Raw genomic sequence first — 19,729 nt, forward strand, 5'->3', positions numbered from 1 at the left:
CGTGAACAGCGGGTGTTATGTAATCGCACTTCCAGCCAATCAGATGGCCGGAGGACACGATCCAGGAAGCAGGACGGCCGAACATGTCGTCCATCCTGTCGGCACTGCGGGGGCTTCGTTTTTAGGTAAGTACTTCATAATGAGCTAGTATGCAATGCATACTAGCTCATTATGCCTTTGTCTTTACAGGTTTTTTTTTTCAGAGGGTTTTCTTCCTCTTTAATAAGTAATTTAATTGGAACAAAAATGTGTGTGATTCTCATATAATAACTAAGGAAGCATGTAAAAAGACCCAGTTTGAAATAATAAACATAAATGTTCGAAAAAAAAGTTAAGGAAGGTGATCACATCCACCAATGTGAACAACTAAGAATGAAGGTATCTTGAAGAAAACTGAAAAATCCTCCACCAGGTAACACCATGAAGGATTACCAGATAGCCATGGCCTTCTTAAAGAAAGGTAAAAATGCACATCATTGAAATAGCATCATAGGAATCTTCTCAAGTGAAATCATCAGAAGGTTAGGTGTACTCCAGTCATCACAATTGCACATCCATCCAAATATTCCATACAGAGGCTAAAAGCAAAAAGCTCTGCATAGTGAGAATCAAACGAATCCTTTTCTATACAGTAAAATACTCACATTGAAAAGTTACAGTAGCTCTTGTTAACACTCCTTGGCTGGTAAACAAAATGGTTTCCCGTTGACCTCTGTCTATGTGATGACATCACAGCAAGCTCCGCCCCTTTTCATTTAGTCACACCTGACATCTTCCTGGGCACAGACCTGCTCTATTGAGAAATTGCCATACCTAGCCGTACCCCTACCCCCTAAATCTCACTTCATACTACTGACACTTATGACCTTCCCCCTCTCCATTTCGCCTCTCCATCACTTCTCTCCTTCATTGTAATATGATGTTATTCCTTAAACCCCCCCTAATTGATTGCCTTCTCCTGGACACTTTATATTCCTAATTCTACCACATTTTTATTGTATATGAATGTTTTTAACCCCCGATAAAACAATTTGATGTCTCATGCCATTACACTGTTTGTAATTGCACTGGTTTGTAAACCAAATCTTATATTGACTCTATGAAAACCATAAAAAGATTGAACACAAAAAAACCTAAACCCAAACGTCAGCTTTTAGAGACGGTTCACATAGGCGCAACCCGACTTTGTATCATTGAAGTCAATGCAGGTCGCTCCAGGTCACCCCAAAGTAGCTCAGGACCCTTTTTCTAAGTCGGAGCGACTTGTGTCGCTCCTATTAGAACGGTCCTGTGCTAATCTATGGCAGGCGACCCGCGGCGACTTGTCAGGCGACCAGGTCGCCTGACAAGTCGCCCCAGTGTGAACCGGCTCTAAAACAGCTTTGATTACAGCATGTATGACTTTTTCAAACAAAATCCACGTGCACAGTTAGAATATTTTTCAGATAAGAAAAATTTTCCATCCTGGCCCTTGAATTTTCTCATCACTATAATCGAAAATGAATGCTCACTTGATGCTATTAACTATTAGGCCCCTTTTACACGAGAGGCCTGCGGCCCATTTTTCAGGCAGACCCGATCAGGCCCACCATTCTCCTATATGAGCAGTCTGATGTAAATGGACTTGTGTCTGTTTACACCCAGCTACTTTCGATCCAGCAAAAACAAATGGAAGGGGATACTTTCCCCTCCGTCTGGCTGGATGAGATCGGAGGGCAGTCGGTTGTAAACCATTTACATCGCACCATTCATAGAGCAGAGTGGGCTGTGTCCATGTTCAATATGCAAAAGCAAAGTGGACACAGACCTGTCATCCAGCTGCTCCGCTCAGCTGAGCAGGGGATACGCAGACAGATACCCTGCTGAGAAAAACTAGATCAGACCCATGTGAAAGCGGCCTTAGAAAGTCAAACAAACCATTAGAAAGTCTGGGGACAGATCAAATCACAGTCATTCACAAGAAGACTGGCCAACCAACCGAGTGTGATTTCTGCAACACAATTTATAAAAAGCTCTCCAGAAATACACGTCCGCCTCCCAAAAGTTATTTTTACAATACAGCAACACAGAGGTAATTAACAGAAGTTGTAGATATACCAGAGCCAGAGGTTACAGGGACTACATAGCTTTCATCCACATTCACCCAGTATAGTGTGAACAGTAGAGCAGGTCCTGTCTTTTGAGGGTCTGATGGTCCCGGTAGGAATCATTTCATTTATTTAGGTATGCCAGTCAGCAAAGCTTGGATATAGGACAGTTTGGCAATGCAGGTCGCCTAGTGGTACCAAAGAGGGTCTGAATGTAAATACTAAGGAAATATTTTTAGTATACACAACTAAAACTGCATGAGATTACCTAAAATCTACAGAAATAGTCATTTTGATAAAATGTATTTTATTGATATTTTAGCATGATTTATCAGGAACAATGGGCAAGTACAACTGAGATCCAGAGCACATGGTCACTAGACCTTTACTAATTCTACTAATATAATAAAGAATAGAACTTCCTATATATATATATATATATATATATATATATATATATATATATATATACACAGTATCTCACAAAAGTGAGTACACCCCTCACATTTTTGTAAATATTTTATTACATCTTTTCATGTGACAACACTGAAGAAATGACACTTTGCTACAATGTAAAGTAGTGAGTGTACAGCTTGTATAACAGTGTAAATTTGCTGTCCCCTCAAAATAACTCAACACGCAGCCATTTATGTGTAAACCGCTGGCAACAAAAGTGAGTACACCTCTAAGTTAAAATGTCCAAAGTGTCAATATTTTGTGTGGCCACCATTATTTTCCAGCACTGCCTTAACCCTTCTGGGCATGGAGTTCACCAGAGCTTCACAGTTTGCCACCGGAGTCCTTGTCCACTCCTCCATGACGACATCACAGAGCTGGTGGATGTTAGAGACCTTGCGCTCCTCCTCTTTCCAATTGAGGATGCCCCACCGATGCTCAATAGGGTTTAGGTCTAGAGCAGTGTTTCTCAACTCCGGTCCTCAGGGCACACTAACAGGCCAGGTTTGCAAGAAAACTGAAATACATCACAGGTGATATCATTTGCTGCTCAGTAATTGCAGTATTCTAGTCAGCATCTCCTCAAGGTAACATTTAAAATCTGGCCTGTTACTGTGCCATGAGGACCGGAGTTGAGAAACACTGGTCTAGAGACATGCTTGGCCAGTCCATCACCTTTACCCTCAGCTTCTTATGCAAGGCATTAGGTCATCTTGGAGGTGTGTTTGGGATTGTTATTATGTTGGAATACTATCCTGCAGCCCACTCTTGGAAGGGAGAGGATCATGCTGTGCTTCGGTATGTCACAGTACATGTTGGCATTCATGGTTCCCTCAATGAACTGTAGCTCCCCAGTATGGGCAGCACTCATGCAGCCCCAGACCATGACTCTCTCACCACTATGCTTTACTGTAGGCAAGACGCACTTGTCTTTGTACTCCTCACCTGGTTGCTGCCACACACACTTGACACCATCTGAACTAAATAAGTTTATCTTGGTCTCATCACACCACAGGACATGGTTCCCAGTAATTCATGTCCTTAGTCTGCTCTATTGGATTGAACTATATTATATATATATAAATATATATATACAGTACACTCCTCACATTTCTGTAAATATTTTATTCTATCTTTTCATGTGACAACACTGAAGAAATGACACTTTGCTACAATGTAAAGTAGTGAGTGTACAGCTTGTATAACAGTGTAAACTTGCTGTTTCCTCAAAATAACTCAACACACAGCCATTAATGTCTAAACCGCTGGCAACAAAAGTGAGTACACCCCTAGGTGGAAATATCTAAAGATATAATAAAATATCTACAAAAATGTAAGTGGTGTACTCACTTTTGTGAGATACTGTTTATGTGTGTGTCTATATATATATATATATATATATATATATATATATAAAGCAGCGCATGTTGCAATGCAACTCAGCATGTCAACGGATGTGTGACTGAACCCTAAAGCCCAATAGAATTTACATAAGTAGGTATGCAGTCTGATGGACATTATACGAACAACTGCAAGTTGACAGATGACATTTGATTACGCTAGCTGACGCCTAAATGGCACTTCATAAGAAAGTGATAGTTGATAATGTCATGTGACCAATTACAGCTGGCAATTGACAAAAGATTATTTGATCCCTTACCACACCCAGCTGCGGAAAGATCACGAGACCTAATACAAGTAGTAGTCAATTGGTAGAAACATTCTCCTTTCTCTTTGGTCCATTTACATTGCTGCAAGATGTTAATGCATGTTGATGAACACTGCATTGGGGCAGCCATTGAATGGGCTGTCAATGCACTATAATGCATCTAAACATGCATCTGCTCCTACTTGTTAAAATATATATATAATCTAATCGTTGAAGATGCATCTGCACCATTTTTTTCCAAAGCAATTGCAGCACGACATACAGCTGTGTGGGGTGGTACGCTATAGTGGATGTGAATTAGGAAACTACTGTAAATAGGGGGTTAGAGTACCACCACAATGCAAGACATATACACCTCCTTGCCTTATTGTGCAGTAAAACTTGGGTTTTACCACAACACACTTATGTGAATTGGGTTTTATATGTTCCATCTGCAGCAGTTATTTTTTTGGCAGCACCAATGCCTGTTTATTCCATTTTACCTATTATCTGATCAATGTCTGTCTGTAATTAATAGTTAGGAATCCGTGTCTCCACTATGTCCACAACTGTCACTGACAGTCAGATTTTGGCATGGTCCATAATTGTGTGTACCCTTACATTTTAACTAGTCACCATCATGTGGTTGGCTGGATAAATAGAATTGATGACAGCAGATGATATACTGTATAATGATTGTTCAGTCTTTGGGTGTGAGGTAAGGAACCTATTGCAACCCTAAATTACATGCTGAGTCTAGGAGTTCCACACTTGCCAGGGCTTCCCTGACCTGCTATACCTGTCCTATGACAATATGTGCTCCCTTTTCCACCTATCACCAGTCACCCTAACTAAATTTAGCTTTACAACACACACATTTGTCTGAAATATTTTTACAATCAAAGCTGTCAGTCACCATTTCCTGACGCTGAAGGTTGTTCGACAGTTCAAATCTACATGAGGTTTATCTAAGTGTGCAGGCATGTTGCAGCAGACATGGATTTCGTTAGGATTGAAGTGCATGGAAATCTCAACAACAAACCTCTCGTATTTGCTCCTTTTTTTCATATCTTGTGAGCAGAAAGCATCCTGCACACGCTGCCTCTACTGCACTACTATCAGAATTGTTCCCAGTTCTCTATTTGGACTACAGAACACCTCCCCCTATTGTTATTGCGATGGGGAGGGGGTGTTCAGTAGTCCTAACATTAGTCCTATGATCCACCCAAGGTGACAAACACAGATTAAAATTGTAATAAAAGTTATTAATTGCAATTAGTGTCTGTGTATAAATAATCAGTGAGTTTGTTAGCTCTCATGTGAATGCACTGAGCAGGCTAGATACTGAGCCATTGGGAGCAGAAAAAAGACCTGCGTAACAAGGTAATGGAACTTTTCAAAGATGGAAAATGATATAGAGAGATATCCTAAGCCTTGAAAATGCCAGTCAGCACTGTTCAATCACTTATTAAGAAGTGGACGATTCAGGGATCTCTTGATACCAAGCCAAGGTCAGGTAGACCAAGAACAATTGCAAATTAGTAACAAGGGATCTGAAGGATCGGATTTTATAGGTGCAAACTACTACTTCTACTACTACACAAGAAAGTTTGCAGCCATAACTGCAAGAAGAATTGTTTGGGATACAAAGAAAAACTCACCGGTAACTTCAGTATACTCTGGAGAAATAAGGGCTGCTCTGGAAAAATACAGTGTGGTTGTTTTAAGACGCACAATACAACAAGTCTTAAACAAAAGTGACTGCGTGGGCATTGAGTTGCCAGAAAGAAGCAAACAAAAGTGACTGCATGGGCATTGAGTTGCCAGAAAGAAGCCTTTACTGCACCAATGCCACAGAAAGCCCGGTTACAGTATGCCGACAACAGTGGCATACCTCACAGCTTCTGGCACACTGTAATCTGGAGTGACAAGACCAAAATAGAGCTTTATGGTCACAGCCATAAGTGCTATGTTTATAGGTCAACAAGGCCTATAGTAACAAGAATATCATCCCCACTAGAAAATACTACTGATCATGCCAAAAACCAAGCCATCTCTTATCACATAGTTGTTTGGCTCCTTTTTAAATCATAGTAAGAACAGAAATCAGCCAAATGGCCCTAATCAAAAGTTTTACAGACCCTGGAATGTTTGGCTTTGGTACGGACACACAAGGTAACACATACAGGTAAAATGGCAAATACAGGTTAATTTGCTTTTCAAATGAGAAGTAAGGGAATAATAACCGCGCTAAAGGAACAAGTAAATTGGGACAGCAGCAACTTCAAGTGTGACCACACCCTAATAGATATTGTATAAATAAGTCGCGCTAAATATATTAGATGGAGATGTGAAGTCCATAAAAGTCCAAAAATTTATTATTGATAAATTCCAGGATCAAGCTCCCTTGAGGGTATGTGCTTACCAGATGAAGGTAAGAAAAAGGCAGTCTCGCTGTGTGGAAACTTGTCACCTTGACAGTAGATCCAAGCCTCTATGATCAATCAACTCAGTGGACATAGGATCATGAAAAGCAAAAAATAACGCAATAGCGTAAAACCCAACAAACAAATTGTGACTATCACCACAGGTGTGGGTAAATAAGGATGGTGATGTGAAATGACCTCCACCACAATAATAGTAAAATAAATTAAGTCATGCAAAAATTAGGGAATTTAAGATAAATACCCCTTACCAGAAAGGTTAAGGGTTAACGCCTTAAGTGATAAATGTGTATCGGTTGGAGTGGCCTCTTACCAAACATAAAAGTAATAACACAGTGAAGAAAACGTTGAAAAGAAATAATCGTGCTGAACCACCACCAGCTGGATTCGCCTCTTACCCTGGATAGATATAGGTTAGCCAAAGTGTACTATACAAATCCAGTGTACCACTCAGGAGCCCGCAATATCACACCTGTGAGAGTTGCCTCTTACCACATGAGAAGTTATATCAAGCCTGTAGGGTAAACCAAGTGGCCAAAAACAGACCCCAAATTCATGTAATCCAAGCCTGTATGTTAAACGAGTAACCAGGGAATCCGAACAGAGATGTAGGTGACTGGGTCTCAGGAGTTTCAGCAATACAGGATTTCACCACCATAAGAAGAAAAAAGGGCTCCAATAGCGTAAAACCATAAAAACATTTATTTCGTAAAAGCAAAAAAACTTACAAAAACCAGGAATTTACCTTTGAAAACGTCATCTGTGACGAAACGTCATCAGGGCACGGCGTACTGAGGTCGTCTGACTGCGACCCACGAGTGCGGACGAGCGGAGCCGTCCGGCCGGCGGCAACTTCCATTGCTCACCCATTCCTGGTTTTTGTAAGTTTTTTTGCTTTTACGAAATAAATGTTTTTATGGTTTTACGCTATGGGAGCCCTTTTTTCTTCTTATGGTGGTGAAATCCTGTATTGCTGAAACTCCTGAGACCCAGTCACCTACATCTCTGGTCGGATTCCCTGGTTACTCGTTTAACATACAGGCTTGGATTACATGAATTTGGGGTCGGTTTTTGGCCACTTGGTTTACCCTACAGGCTTGATATAACTTCTCATGTGGTAAGAGGCAACTCTCACAGGTGTGATATTGCGGGCTCCTGAGTGGTACACTGGATTTGTATAGTACACTTTGGCTAACCTATATCTATCCAGGGTAAGAGGCGAATCCAGCTGGTGGTGGTTCAGCAGGATTATTTCTTTTCAACGTTTTCTTCACTGTGTTATTACTTTTATGTTTGGTAAGAGGCCACTCCAACCGATACACATTTATCACTTAAGGCGTTAACCCTTAACCTTTCTGGTAAGGGGTATTTATCTTAAATTCCCTAATTTTTGCATGACTTAATTTATTTTACTATTATTGTGGTGGAGGTCATTTCACATCACCATCCTTATTTACCCACACCTGTGGTGATAGTCACAATTTGTTTGTTGGGTTTTACGCTATTGCGTTATTTTATGCTTTTCAAATGAGTTTGTTAGCTCTCACGGGGATGCACTGAGCAGGCTAGATACTGAGCCATGGGGAGCAGAAAAGAACTGTTAAATGACCTGCATAATAAGGTAATGGAACTTTATAAAGATGGAAAAGGATATGAAAAGATATTCCAAGCCTTGAATATGCCAGCCAGTACTGTTCAATCACTTTTTGAGAAGTGGAAAATTTGGGGTCTTTTGATACCAAGCCAAGATCAGGTAGCCCAAGAAAGATTTCTGGCACAAATGCCAGAAGAATTGTTTGGGATAAAAAGAAAAACCCACAGGTAACCTCAGGAGAAATACAGGCTGCTTTGGAAAAAGACGGTGTGGTTGTTTCAAGGAGCACAATACAATGATACTTGAACAACGAGCTGCATGGTTGAGTTGCCAGAAAGAAGCCTTTACTGCGCCAATGCCTGGTTACAATATGCCCGACAACACCTTGACATGCCTCACAGCTTCTGGCACACTGTAATCTGCAGTGACAAGACCAAAATAGAGCTTTATGGTCACAACCATAAGCGCTATGTTTGGAGAGGAAGAATACCATCCCCACTGTGAAGCTGGTTGGTGGCTCACTAATGTTTTGTGTGAGCTCTAAAGACACAGGGAATCTTGTGAAAACTGGTAGCAAGATGAATGCAGCATATTATCAGAAAATACTAGCAGACCATTTGCATTCCTCTCCACAAAAGTTGCTTTTTGGACTTTTCAGATGCTCTTGAACTTTCCAACATGACAGTGACCCTAAGCACAAGGCCAAGTTGACCCTCTAGTGGTTACAGCAGAAAAAGGTGAAGGTTCAGGAATCTATCACAGTCTCCTGACCTTACGCACTTAAGGACAGCCCCACGCAGATATACTGCGGCAGGGTTACACTCCTGCGTGTAACGATGTACCTGTACGTCAGCTCGTGTGCTGGGTCTGGGGCGTGCCTGCAGTGATCTGTTGTGATTGGACACAGCATGAGCCAATCAGCGGGTCCGGCAGACGCAAAGTCTGCCAGGACCTGCCGATCGTTCGGAGGAGAGGCAGAATGGGGGTCTGCCCTTTGTAAACAAGGCAGACTGCTGTTCTCTCAGAGAAGAAGATGGAGATCTTATGTTTCTGCTGAGCAGAAACATAGATCTCTGTCTTCCTCCAGTTAGGCCACCCCCCACACAGTTAGAAAGCACTCCCTAGGAGCACACTTAACCCTTTGAGCGCCCCTGATGTTAACCTCTTCCCTGCCAGTGTCAGTACATTGACAGTACACTTTTTTTTTTTTGCTCTGATTACTGTATTGGTGTCACTGGTCCCCAAAAAGTGTCAGTGACATTTTGTCTCCCGCAATGTCACAGTCCTGTTAAAAATCACTGAATACCTCCATTACTAGTAAAATAAAAAAAAATCCATAGTTTGTAGACTGTGATTTTTTACATTTTTTTTTTTTTTCAAAAGTGTCAGTATTATTTTTTTGTCTATGGCGCAAAAAAAAAAAAAAAAACGCAGACGTGATCAAATATCACCAAAAGAAAGCTCTATTTGGGGGGAAAAAGGCATACAATTTTGGGTACAGCGCCGCAGGACCGTGCAATTGTCAGGTAAAGTAACGCAGTGCTGTATCGCAAAAAATGATCTGGTCGTTAGGGGGGTAAAACCTTCCAGGGCTGAAGTGGTTAACATTAATAAGCCACTGGTGAGGTCTCAAAGGTGCAGCTCATGCAGGATGACCAATGATTTTGCATGACCTGGAGGCATTCTGCCAAGACAAATAGGCAGCTATAACACCTGCAAGAATTTGGGGCCTCGTAGACAATTATTACAAAAGACTGCATGGTGTCATTGATGCTAAAGGGGGCAATTCACAGTATTAAGTACTAAGGGAAAGCAGACTTTTGAACAGGGAGTCATTTCATTTGTTTACTTGTTGCCATGTTGTGTTTTATGATTGTGCCATTCTTTTATGACCTACAGTTCAATATAAATCTCATAAGAAATAAAAGAAATGTGTTTTGCCTGCTCACTCATGTTTTCTTTAAAAATGGTACATACTGTATATTTCCAATTCTCCAAGGGGATGCAAACTTTTGAGCACAACTTTAAGCTGCAATTCCCAGCCTCGGCATTATCTTCTTTAATGCTTTAATGAATTTCACCCTCCTGAGACCGTCCTGGAGATTGTGATGAATAAAGTTTGTTAACAGTAAGTGACATCATCGGTGGGCAGCCTTCTTGTACGCTGTCCAAGCCACGTTGCAAATCATGAAAGTACGTGGCACTTCAAAGGCTTCATCTGCATCTTTCTGTCTAGCTATACAAAAGGCACGTGTGTTTGTACCTGGGCAGTAAATTAAGTGAATAGGAGGGCCCAACAATTGTTCCCTTGCTGACTATGCCTTCTACTGGTATGCTTAGGAGGATGCTACTCCACAAGACTGCTGGAACCATGTGCAGGTCTCAGAGCTGAACCTACTAGGATCAACTGATCAGAAGTTTGTGTTTAATATGCTAACATCTAGCGCAGTGGTCTCCAAACTGTGGACTAAGGGCTGGATGCAGCCCTTTGCTAGCCTTTATCCAGCCCTTGGAGCACTATTCCTTCCAATGATATAAGGCACTATACCTCCCACTGACACCCAACAGGGGGGCATAATTATTGCCACTGACACTAATGATTGGGCACTATTTTTCTCACTGACACCAACAATGGCGTAATATTTCTTCCACTGATACCAATCATGGGGCACTACTCCTCCTCCTACTTACCACCAACCTTGAGGCAATGTTTATTCTCACTGATGCTGGGCCCAGGACATTTTCTGCCCTCACTAGCCACAAGCCAGCCCCCCCTAAATCTGAAGAATAGTAAACTCGCCCTTTGTTTGAAACGTTTTGAGATCTAAAGGTAGAATTACTTCAACTGAAATATGAGTTCTTGTTTAACCTATTTCCATTATGTCTATCTTGCAGCCATCTTGCTTGAAGACTGTAGTATCTTGAGAACTTCTAGATTCCTGAGTCAACCTAATTTCTCCAAGTGTTTGACAAAAAAACTGTTTTGTTGCCCAGAACAACCAATCTTTTATTTTATCATTGTCCAACCTAAAGCGACAATGTTAAATTGGGAATCACACCGGTTGCCAGAGGTGATACAATTGTAGTTTGAAAACACCTATAAACGCTTCTTGGTGAATGTACGACTAAAACTTTCACATGAACAATACATTTCTGTTCGTTTACGTGGAAGAAAAGGGCGAGGTCCTCATGAGGAACTTTTTGACAAGAGGCAACGTGTTTTATTTATGTGTGTTTACTGTTCATAGTTTTGTATTGCAAACAAAGCAGAAATGTATGATCTGAAAACAAATATGAATGAGAAAAGCTGTCGGATTATCTCACAGCTCGGCGTAAAACTGAACTGAAAGGGATAGTGTAGTGCTGTTACAAACTGGCCCTAAAAGTAAATTTATTAACCTTCTCTGATTTAAATGGAATACTGTTCAGAACAGAATACTTTTCAGTTAAATTTCTGTCACTGAAGGAAATAGGGGTGGGGGAAATGACACCGGTTCTAACCAGGGGCGTATCATGAAATCAGTAGGCCCATGTGCAAGATCAAGAGTGTGCCCTAGGCATTTTTAACCCCAAAAAAAGTGTTGCGTTCTGCATGCCGCAATAAAAAGTAGGCATGGTCTAAATTGTGCAAAATATTGGGCATGACTTAAAGAGTTTTTGTTAAACAGAGTCTGAAATGACCTACATAGTGCACAATGCTTTTTTTTTTTGGGGGGGGGGGGTTGTGGAGGTGGGGGAGTGGAAATCACAAATACATAAATATTCACAACCTTTGCTCAATACTTTGTTGAAGCTTTGTTAAATACCTATTTTTGGGCAGATTCTCCCATTCTTATTTGCAGGAACTCTCAAGCTCCATCAGGTTGGATGGAGAGCATTGGTGCACAGCCATTTTCAGATCTCTCCAGAGATGTTCAAGCAGGCTCAAGTCTGGGCCACTCAAGGACATTCACAGAGTTGTCCTGTAGCCACTCCTTTTTTATCTTGGCTGTGTGGTTAGCAGTGCTGTATTTTGGCCTAGGCCGACAAGGCCAAGGCCTAGGGCGGCACTTTGCAGGGGGGCAGCAAAAAAGCCACCCCCCCTCCACCTGAGACTCTATTGGCCACTGGTTGCTAGAGCCGCCTCTCTCACCTCCCTCTCTCTAACTCACTCTCACCCCCCTCTATCTCTAACTTACTCTCATCCCCCTCCTCTCTCACTCACCCCCCCTCTCTCACCCCATCTCTCTCTCTCATCCCCCCCTCTCTCTCACTATCATCCCCCCTCTTTCTCTCTCACGCCCTTTCTCTCTCTCTCCCTCACCCACCCCCTCTCACCCCCCCCCCCCTCTCGTAAGATATCAGGGGTTCATGCTGGGACTTGACTTCAATTTCAGAGGGAGTCACATGCGTTAAAAAGGAAGGAGTGGGGCAAATTTACTTGGGAGGGGGAGGGGGGCGCCCAATTTTAGTATGGCCTAGGGCAGCACAAAACCAAAATACACCACTGGTGGTTAGGGTCCTTGTTTTGTTGGAAGATAAACCTTCGCCCCCGGCTGAGGTCCAGATCGCTCTGGAGCAGGTTTTTATCAAGGATGTCTCTGTACATTGCTGCATTCATCTTTCTCTCAATCCTGATTAGTCTCCCAGATCCTGCCACTGAAAAACATCCCCACAGAATAATGCTGCCACCACCATGTTTCACTGTAGGGATAGTATTAGCCAGACCATGAGCAGTGCCTGGTTTTCTCCAGACCTGATGCTTGCCATTTTGGTGAAAGAGTTCAATCTTTGTTTCATCAGACCAGAGAATTTTGTTTCTCATGGTCTGAGAGTCCTTCAGGTGCTTTTTGGTGAACTCCAGATGGGCTGTCATGTGCCTTTTACTGAGGAGTAGCTTCCGTCTGGCCTCTCTACCATACAGGCTTGATTGGTGGAGTATTGCAAAGATGGTTGTTCTTATGGAAGGTTCTCCTCTCTTCAAAGAGAAACAATGGAGCTCTATCAGAGTGACCATCAGGTTCTTGGTCACCTCCCTGACTAAGGCCCTTTTCCCCTGGTCGCTCAGTTTGGCCTGGCGGGCACGTCTAGGAAGAATCCTAGTGGTTGCAAACTTCTTCCATTTATGGGTGATGGAGGCCACTGTGCTCATTGGGACCTACAATGCTGCAGAACTTTTTCTGTACCCTTCCCCAGATCTGTGCCTTGATACAATCGTATCTCAGTGGTCTACAGACAATTCCTTGGACTTCACGGCTTGATTTTAGCTCTGACATGCACTGTTAACTGTGGGACCTTTATATAGAGAGGTGTGCGCCTTTCCAAATCATATCCAATCAACTGAATTTACCACAGGTGGACTCCATTCAAGTTTTAGAAACATCTCACGGATGATCAGTTTAAACAGGATGCACCTAACCTCAATTTTGAGTGTCACGGCAAAGGCTGTAAATACTTATGTGCATGTGATTTTTTTCATTTTTTTATACATTTTGCAAAGATTTCAAACAAACTTCTTTCACGTTCTCATTATTGGGTATTGTTTGTAGAATGTTGAGGAAAATAACGAATTTAATCAATTTTGGAATAAGGCTGTAACATAACAAAATGTGGAAAACTTGAAGCGCTGTGTATGTACTGTATTTCTGTCTGAAGTTCATCTTTAGGTTTGGTGTTTCTTTAGTGGCAGCTGCATTGCTCAACAAGGCCTGCAGTTGACCCTTGTAATCAGCAAGATTAGAAGGCTGTAGTATTCTTACTAACAAATATATTTCATAATAGAAGTGTCGATGATGAGCTGGAATATATGACATTATTGCTGGAAGAACACCTGTCAACCCCAGGAACAAACATTCCATTTGAAATTGTATTCCTTCAGGCAAAGCATCATGGAAAATATTTGTGTTTTGCCCCTTCGATGTGTTTTCTGTTGATGGTAAACCCATGCTAAATATATCAGACTATGGATTCCAGCAGCGATGGCAGTCAACCAAGGAGTCAGGGTGTGGTTGCAGGCATGAAACAATGCCAGTGTCCTTTTTTAAAAAATACTATTACTGTTATTGTTATCATTTAGGGTATTTTGAAAGGGTTTGCTCCCTGCATAGCTGCATATTTTTATAATAAATTCAATACAGATAATTACTGAAACTGCCAGCTGCCTGAGAGTCATGCTGAGTTTCTAAATTCAATACTTCCTCAATCATTGATCTGAAACAAGCATGCATCAAGTGAAGACAACTCTTACGTCAGCCATAGATGGTTCGAATCTCAGCTGGTTCAGCAGGGACAGGCTGAGATTTCAACCATCTATGGGCAGGCTGATTGTACCCAAGTCAATTCATCGATCGACTTGAGTACAACCAGCATGCTGGATTTTTACATGTGATTATTGCCAGTGGTTATGGCCTCTAGCAATAATCACTGTGTTCTCTCAGCAGGGATGCCTCTCAGGAGAACACAATAGCTCCAGGGAAGGGGTTCCCCCATCAACACTGATGATTTTCTTTCCTGGTTGCCTATATCGGTCCCTACCCATGGGGCAGCCGGGAGCAGAGAACACAGTGATTATTGCTAACAGCTATAGCTGCTGGCAAGAGTTGCATGTAAAAATCTGACATGCTGGTTGTACCCAAGTCGATTGATGGATCAACTTGGGTACAATCAGCTTAGCCATACAAGATTCAAACCTCGGCCGGTATCTGTTGAATTGGTCAAGATTCGAACCTATGGCCGGCTTAAGAAACATTGAAGCTATTAGATAAGTACAACAGCCAGGTAATTAGTATTTCCAGCAGAAGGTCATCAATAGTAGCCTTAATATTTCTCTTAGGCACTGTTTTTTTAATGCTGAACTCTGGGCAAAAAAGCTAAATACACATTTGAAATATTAAAGTGGAGTTCCACCCTATTTTTATACTTACCTCCATCTTCTCGCTCCGGGTCACCTGAAAAAGAAATGGATAATCGCATATTTTTTTTTTTTTTACTTACCTCGTAGCGAAGAAAAAATACTTACCTTACTTCCTTCTTCCTCCTTCCTCGGCCGCGGCCCGTCGTCACTTCCTGGCTCTGCAATGATTCCTGGGAGCTGGACGTCATAGCTCCCAGGAATCATTGCGCCTGCACCGGCCCCGACGTCAGTTCCGGGTCGCGCGCGTCATCCCCTTCTAAACAGCTTCTGGGCATGCCCAGAAGCTGTAGAGGGATGACGCGCGCGACCCGGAAGTGACGTCGGGGCCGGCGCAGAGCATCGTGGGACCAAAGAAGGCGGAAGAAGATGCGAAGAGGATCTCGCTGGCTTCAAGCTGCCCACATCTGAGATGGCAGCGCTGGACAAGACGTTTGCAAGGTAAGTATTTGTCCTAACAGGTAAGTGCAACCCGGGACAGATCAGAGGCTAGCCATTGTGGAATGCACTAGCCCTGACTGTCCCGGGGGTATTAAAAAAAAAATAAAAAAATCCAGGGTGGAACTCCGCTTTAAGCAGCCCTAAATTCATCTAATGTTAAACATACATGCAAAGATTTCTCCAGTGTGGCTGAAGGAATGTCTTCTACCATCTATAGCAGGGATCCTCAAACTATGACCCTCCAGCTGTTGCGGAACTTCACATCCCATGAGGCATTGTGAAACTCTGATATTCACAGACATGACTAGGCATGATGGGAATTGTAGTTCCTGAACAACTAGAGGGCCATAGTTTAAAGATCCCTGATCTATAGTATTCAGCAGCCAACAGGACCTGTGGTTGCTAAATACCCGAACAGTGACTGCATTTGATTGTCTATTAGACCAACAATTTTCTACCCGACTCCTTTAACAAAGAAAAAAAAAATAGTTTTGTTAAGCTGGGTGGTGCCGACAGGGTCACCCACAGCTCAAATTAGCTGAAATTCAAGCAGTTTTCGGCCAGCTTTATTACATTTGCCCTCTGTTCTGTCTCATCAAGGGATCCTAGTCAGATAAGAAAGGAAATGAATGTCAAATATGTTCTATTTATTCCTCCATTTGTGATGGAGGAAGAAACGAACCATGAAAAACCCAATGGATGGCCAGATGTAAGCAGACAGGCCTATATCAGTCCCTACCTGTTCAATTTAGAAGAAATGGACCTGGCTGCAAATTTTTTTCTACTCGGTCTGACAAACCTGAACCAACCCACTTAGGTGTTGGCAGATATGGACAGATGCACAACTGCTTGCATCTTGCCACCTATAAGGATACATTGCAGTCCATTTTTTAATCTTGTAATCACAGTCTGCTGGAACGCTTATGTGAAAAAGGTGTAAAACTGGTGATACACAAGGATTTTAAATGGTTCCATTAGCACAGTAGAAACTTATCTGCCTGCTCAGCTATCCTTGCTTTCTTGCCATTTCTGTTCTCCAACCCACTTGTGAAAGTGCTTGAACCTGAGTGTTCAATTACCAAGCTCAATTATGGTCACATGGAAGGAGGACTTGGTGGGCAGTAACACTGTCTGACTCTACATCTTACTTAGGATGGACTCTTCCAGCAAGGAAGTGGCTTAGGAGCATGAATTGGTGAGTATAGCTTGCTGTGGGGGCTATAAGGAGGCATTTATGCTTTGCTCTGAATGCTCATGTGACAGTGTCTTTTGAAAGGTTATTTTGGTCTGTCAATCCTTGTCTAGGACTGTTTTGGGTTTCTCAAAAACAGTAACTTTTTCTAAAGCCTAAAATGGGTTGTGTACAGTACAAAATTCTCCAAGTTTCTCTGACAGCTGTTCTTTATGGGCAGTTGCTCTATCATGCCACTCTGTGACTCCCCTGACTAGCTTCTTCAAGAGGAACTACACTCCCCAGTAGGTTTTTTTTCTCTTTCCTCTATTATTACCTTGTCTGATGGATTGTCCTCAAAAAACATACTTGCATGCTCCAACAAATCCCCTTTTGCCCTGCTATGATTCTCTGCTGCATGATGAGTCCCATTCCTCCATCTTCCTTTCTGATGTCATGAGGAGCCAACTGTTTCTTCCTTGTTCAAGCAGCCCAGCCCCCGATGACACGCCAACAGGTTTTCCCTCTCTTCCAGCTGCTCTGTTGAAGCCAATACCCACTGCAATATGTGACATACATATCATAGGAGGATTCAGAAGCAGATGAAATTTAATTCTCACTGAGGCAAGAATGGAGCAAGGGTGTGGGGTGGAGTGCAAAACATAAAAAAGATAATTTAACAAAAAAGAAATTTAATAATTGGTGCTTCAGATTACAGAAAATGGGAGGCTTGTAAGGATTAAAGTTCTGAGTTTTAATTAATGGTCTGCATATTTATATTTGCCTTGTAGGCCTAGCTATGAGGTCAGACATAGCAACCCCTCTACGCCCCGTGGCCACCTGACAACGTAGCTAGCAAGGACATGGCTGCTTGATAACCGGTCTTTTCTTGGCCTAAAGCACTTGTTTTAGACAAATATTGGTAAAAGTAATTCCAGAGGACAGAGGGGTTAGTCAGCCTATCATTCCTCTGCATTCCTTTTGCTGCTATTTGTTCTGAATAAGTCATGAAGGCAAGATAATTGTTGCTTATCAAGCAGCCATCTCCTTGCTAGCCATTTTGTCAGATGGCCATGAGAGAGGTAGCTAGCAAGGAGACAGCTGCTTGATAACCAGCACTTGTCTCGACTCCAAACACTTGTTTGAGACCAGCAGTAGCAAGACAAATGCAGAGGGAAGGAGGGGTGTGTCAGCCTCCCATACCTCTGCATTCTTCTTGCCTCCCCTTGTCCTGAGCTAGTGCTTGGAGCCAAGACAAGTGCCAGTTATCAAGCAGATGTCTCCTTGCTAGCCATGTTGTTGGGCAACCATGGGATAAAGGGGGCACCCGGTGTGACTTGGATTGCAAAAATTACTGAAAGCCAATCTGACTTACCCAAAAAATCACAGAGACCCCCCCCCCCCCAATAGTTTAAAGCAGTTGCTTAGTGCTGCATTTCTCCTTTAATAGGTCCATAACACATCAAGACATCTGCTTGATAACCAGCTCTTGTCTCGACTCCAGACACTTGTCCGAGACAAATGCAGAGGGAAGGAGGGGTGTGTCAGCCTCCCATCCCTCTGCATTATTTTTGCCTCTCCTTGTCCTTAGCTAGTGCTTGGAGTCGAGACGAGTACCAGTTATCAAGTAGCTGTCACCTTGCTAGCCATGTTGTTGGGCAACCAAGGAGTAGGGGGGCACCCTACACCGCTTACATTACAAATGAAAATTTCTTAAATACCTGTGTAGCAGGTTTTCCAGGCTTTGTGCCTGATGTGGGTCTGCCATTGTTACCGGTTACCTCTCCAGCCCATGTGAGCTGTGAACCTGGGTGTGAGAACTGAGACATTGACAACTCCGGCATCTTTGTTTGGTTGGTTGTTTTATTGTATTTTTAGGGGATGGGAGAAGGGAATGAGTGGGATACTCCTTTGGCTCGACTATGTACAATTCCTGGACTTTATAGCAAAAATGCCCATTAGCGCTGTCTTGACGCCAGCCGACGCTAGCCAACATTTACTGGAGATTTGAACTCACTGTATCTCTGAAAGCTGTGCTGGAACTCCAACTTAAGTCCAAAAGATCCAGGACTGTAGAATACTGGACTTCTAACAATACTTGCACTCAAGTCACTGACAACTCCCTCCTGCCTTGCACTGGCTTGAGGTATCTTGAGTGAATTCCTGTATGGCTGCAACTCTTAACTGATGCACTACACACTGTGCACTGACTCTTCAGGGCCCAAACTGCAGGTGCCCCCTTTTACTCTTAGGGTCCCCTGACTAGGTACCCCATCTGTCACTTCAGGGTCCTCAACCTAGGCACCCCCTTTACAGCTAGCTGACACTTTGATCCTAGAACCTTCTCCGGAGTTAGGGCTCTTTCACACGGGCGCTCCGTATGTCCGCAAATCATCCTATTTTTTTGCGGATGATTTGCGGACATAATGTAAGTCAATGGCATTGCGGATGTCAGCGGAATACCATCCGCTGACATCCGATTTTCTTCCTTTCAGTTCTGTTCCGTTTTTTGGAACGGAACAGAACCCTATTTTTTCATCCGTTCAAAAAACGGAAAGGAAGGAAAATCGAATGTCAGCGGTGTCATCCGCTGACATCCGCAATGCCATAGACTTACATTATGTCCGTATATCATCCGCAAACGGATGGGATGATATGCGGACACACGAAGCGGATGACACAAATGTCATCCGCTCCGTGAAAAAAAAAAAAAAAAAAAGTCCCGCAGCGGAGCTCTCACACGGAGCGGCCGTGTGAAAGAAGCCTTATATAGTTATATAGAAAGTAGTTGCTTAGTGCCGCATTTCTTCTTTAATGGGTCCATAACACAACTGAGTACTGTCCATGATACATTTTATATTTACAATAACAATTTCATGATAAGCTTTTGGGGTACTCAAGGGGTTCTTTCAACTCTTTTTAAAAGAAGCCCCCCTTAGAATGTTATAAGTCATCTGAGAATTTTTATTACTTTATAGGTACTTCTGTAGCTAAGCCAT

General features: G+C 42.6%; 1 protein-coding gene across 1 annotated transcript in view; it reads left to right on the forward strand.

Moving 5' to 3' along the window:
- The window catches only part of FOXP1 (forkhead box P1), a 1,279,200-nt gene that overhangs the window by 759,785 nt on the left and 499,686 nt on the right, over positions 1-19,729 (forward strand). The window lies entirely within an intron of this gene.

The sequence above is a fragment of the Pelophylax lessonae genome (assembly GCF_965119305.1).
Source record: "Pelophylax lessonae genome assembly, chromosome: 8".
NCBI classification, from domain to species: Eukaryota; Metazoa; Chordata; class Amphibia; order Anura; family Ranidae; genus Pelophylax; species Pelophylax lessonae.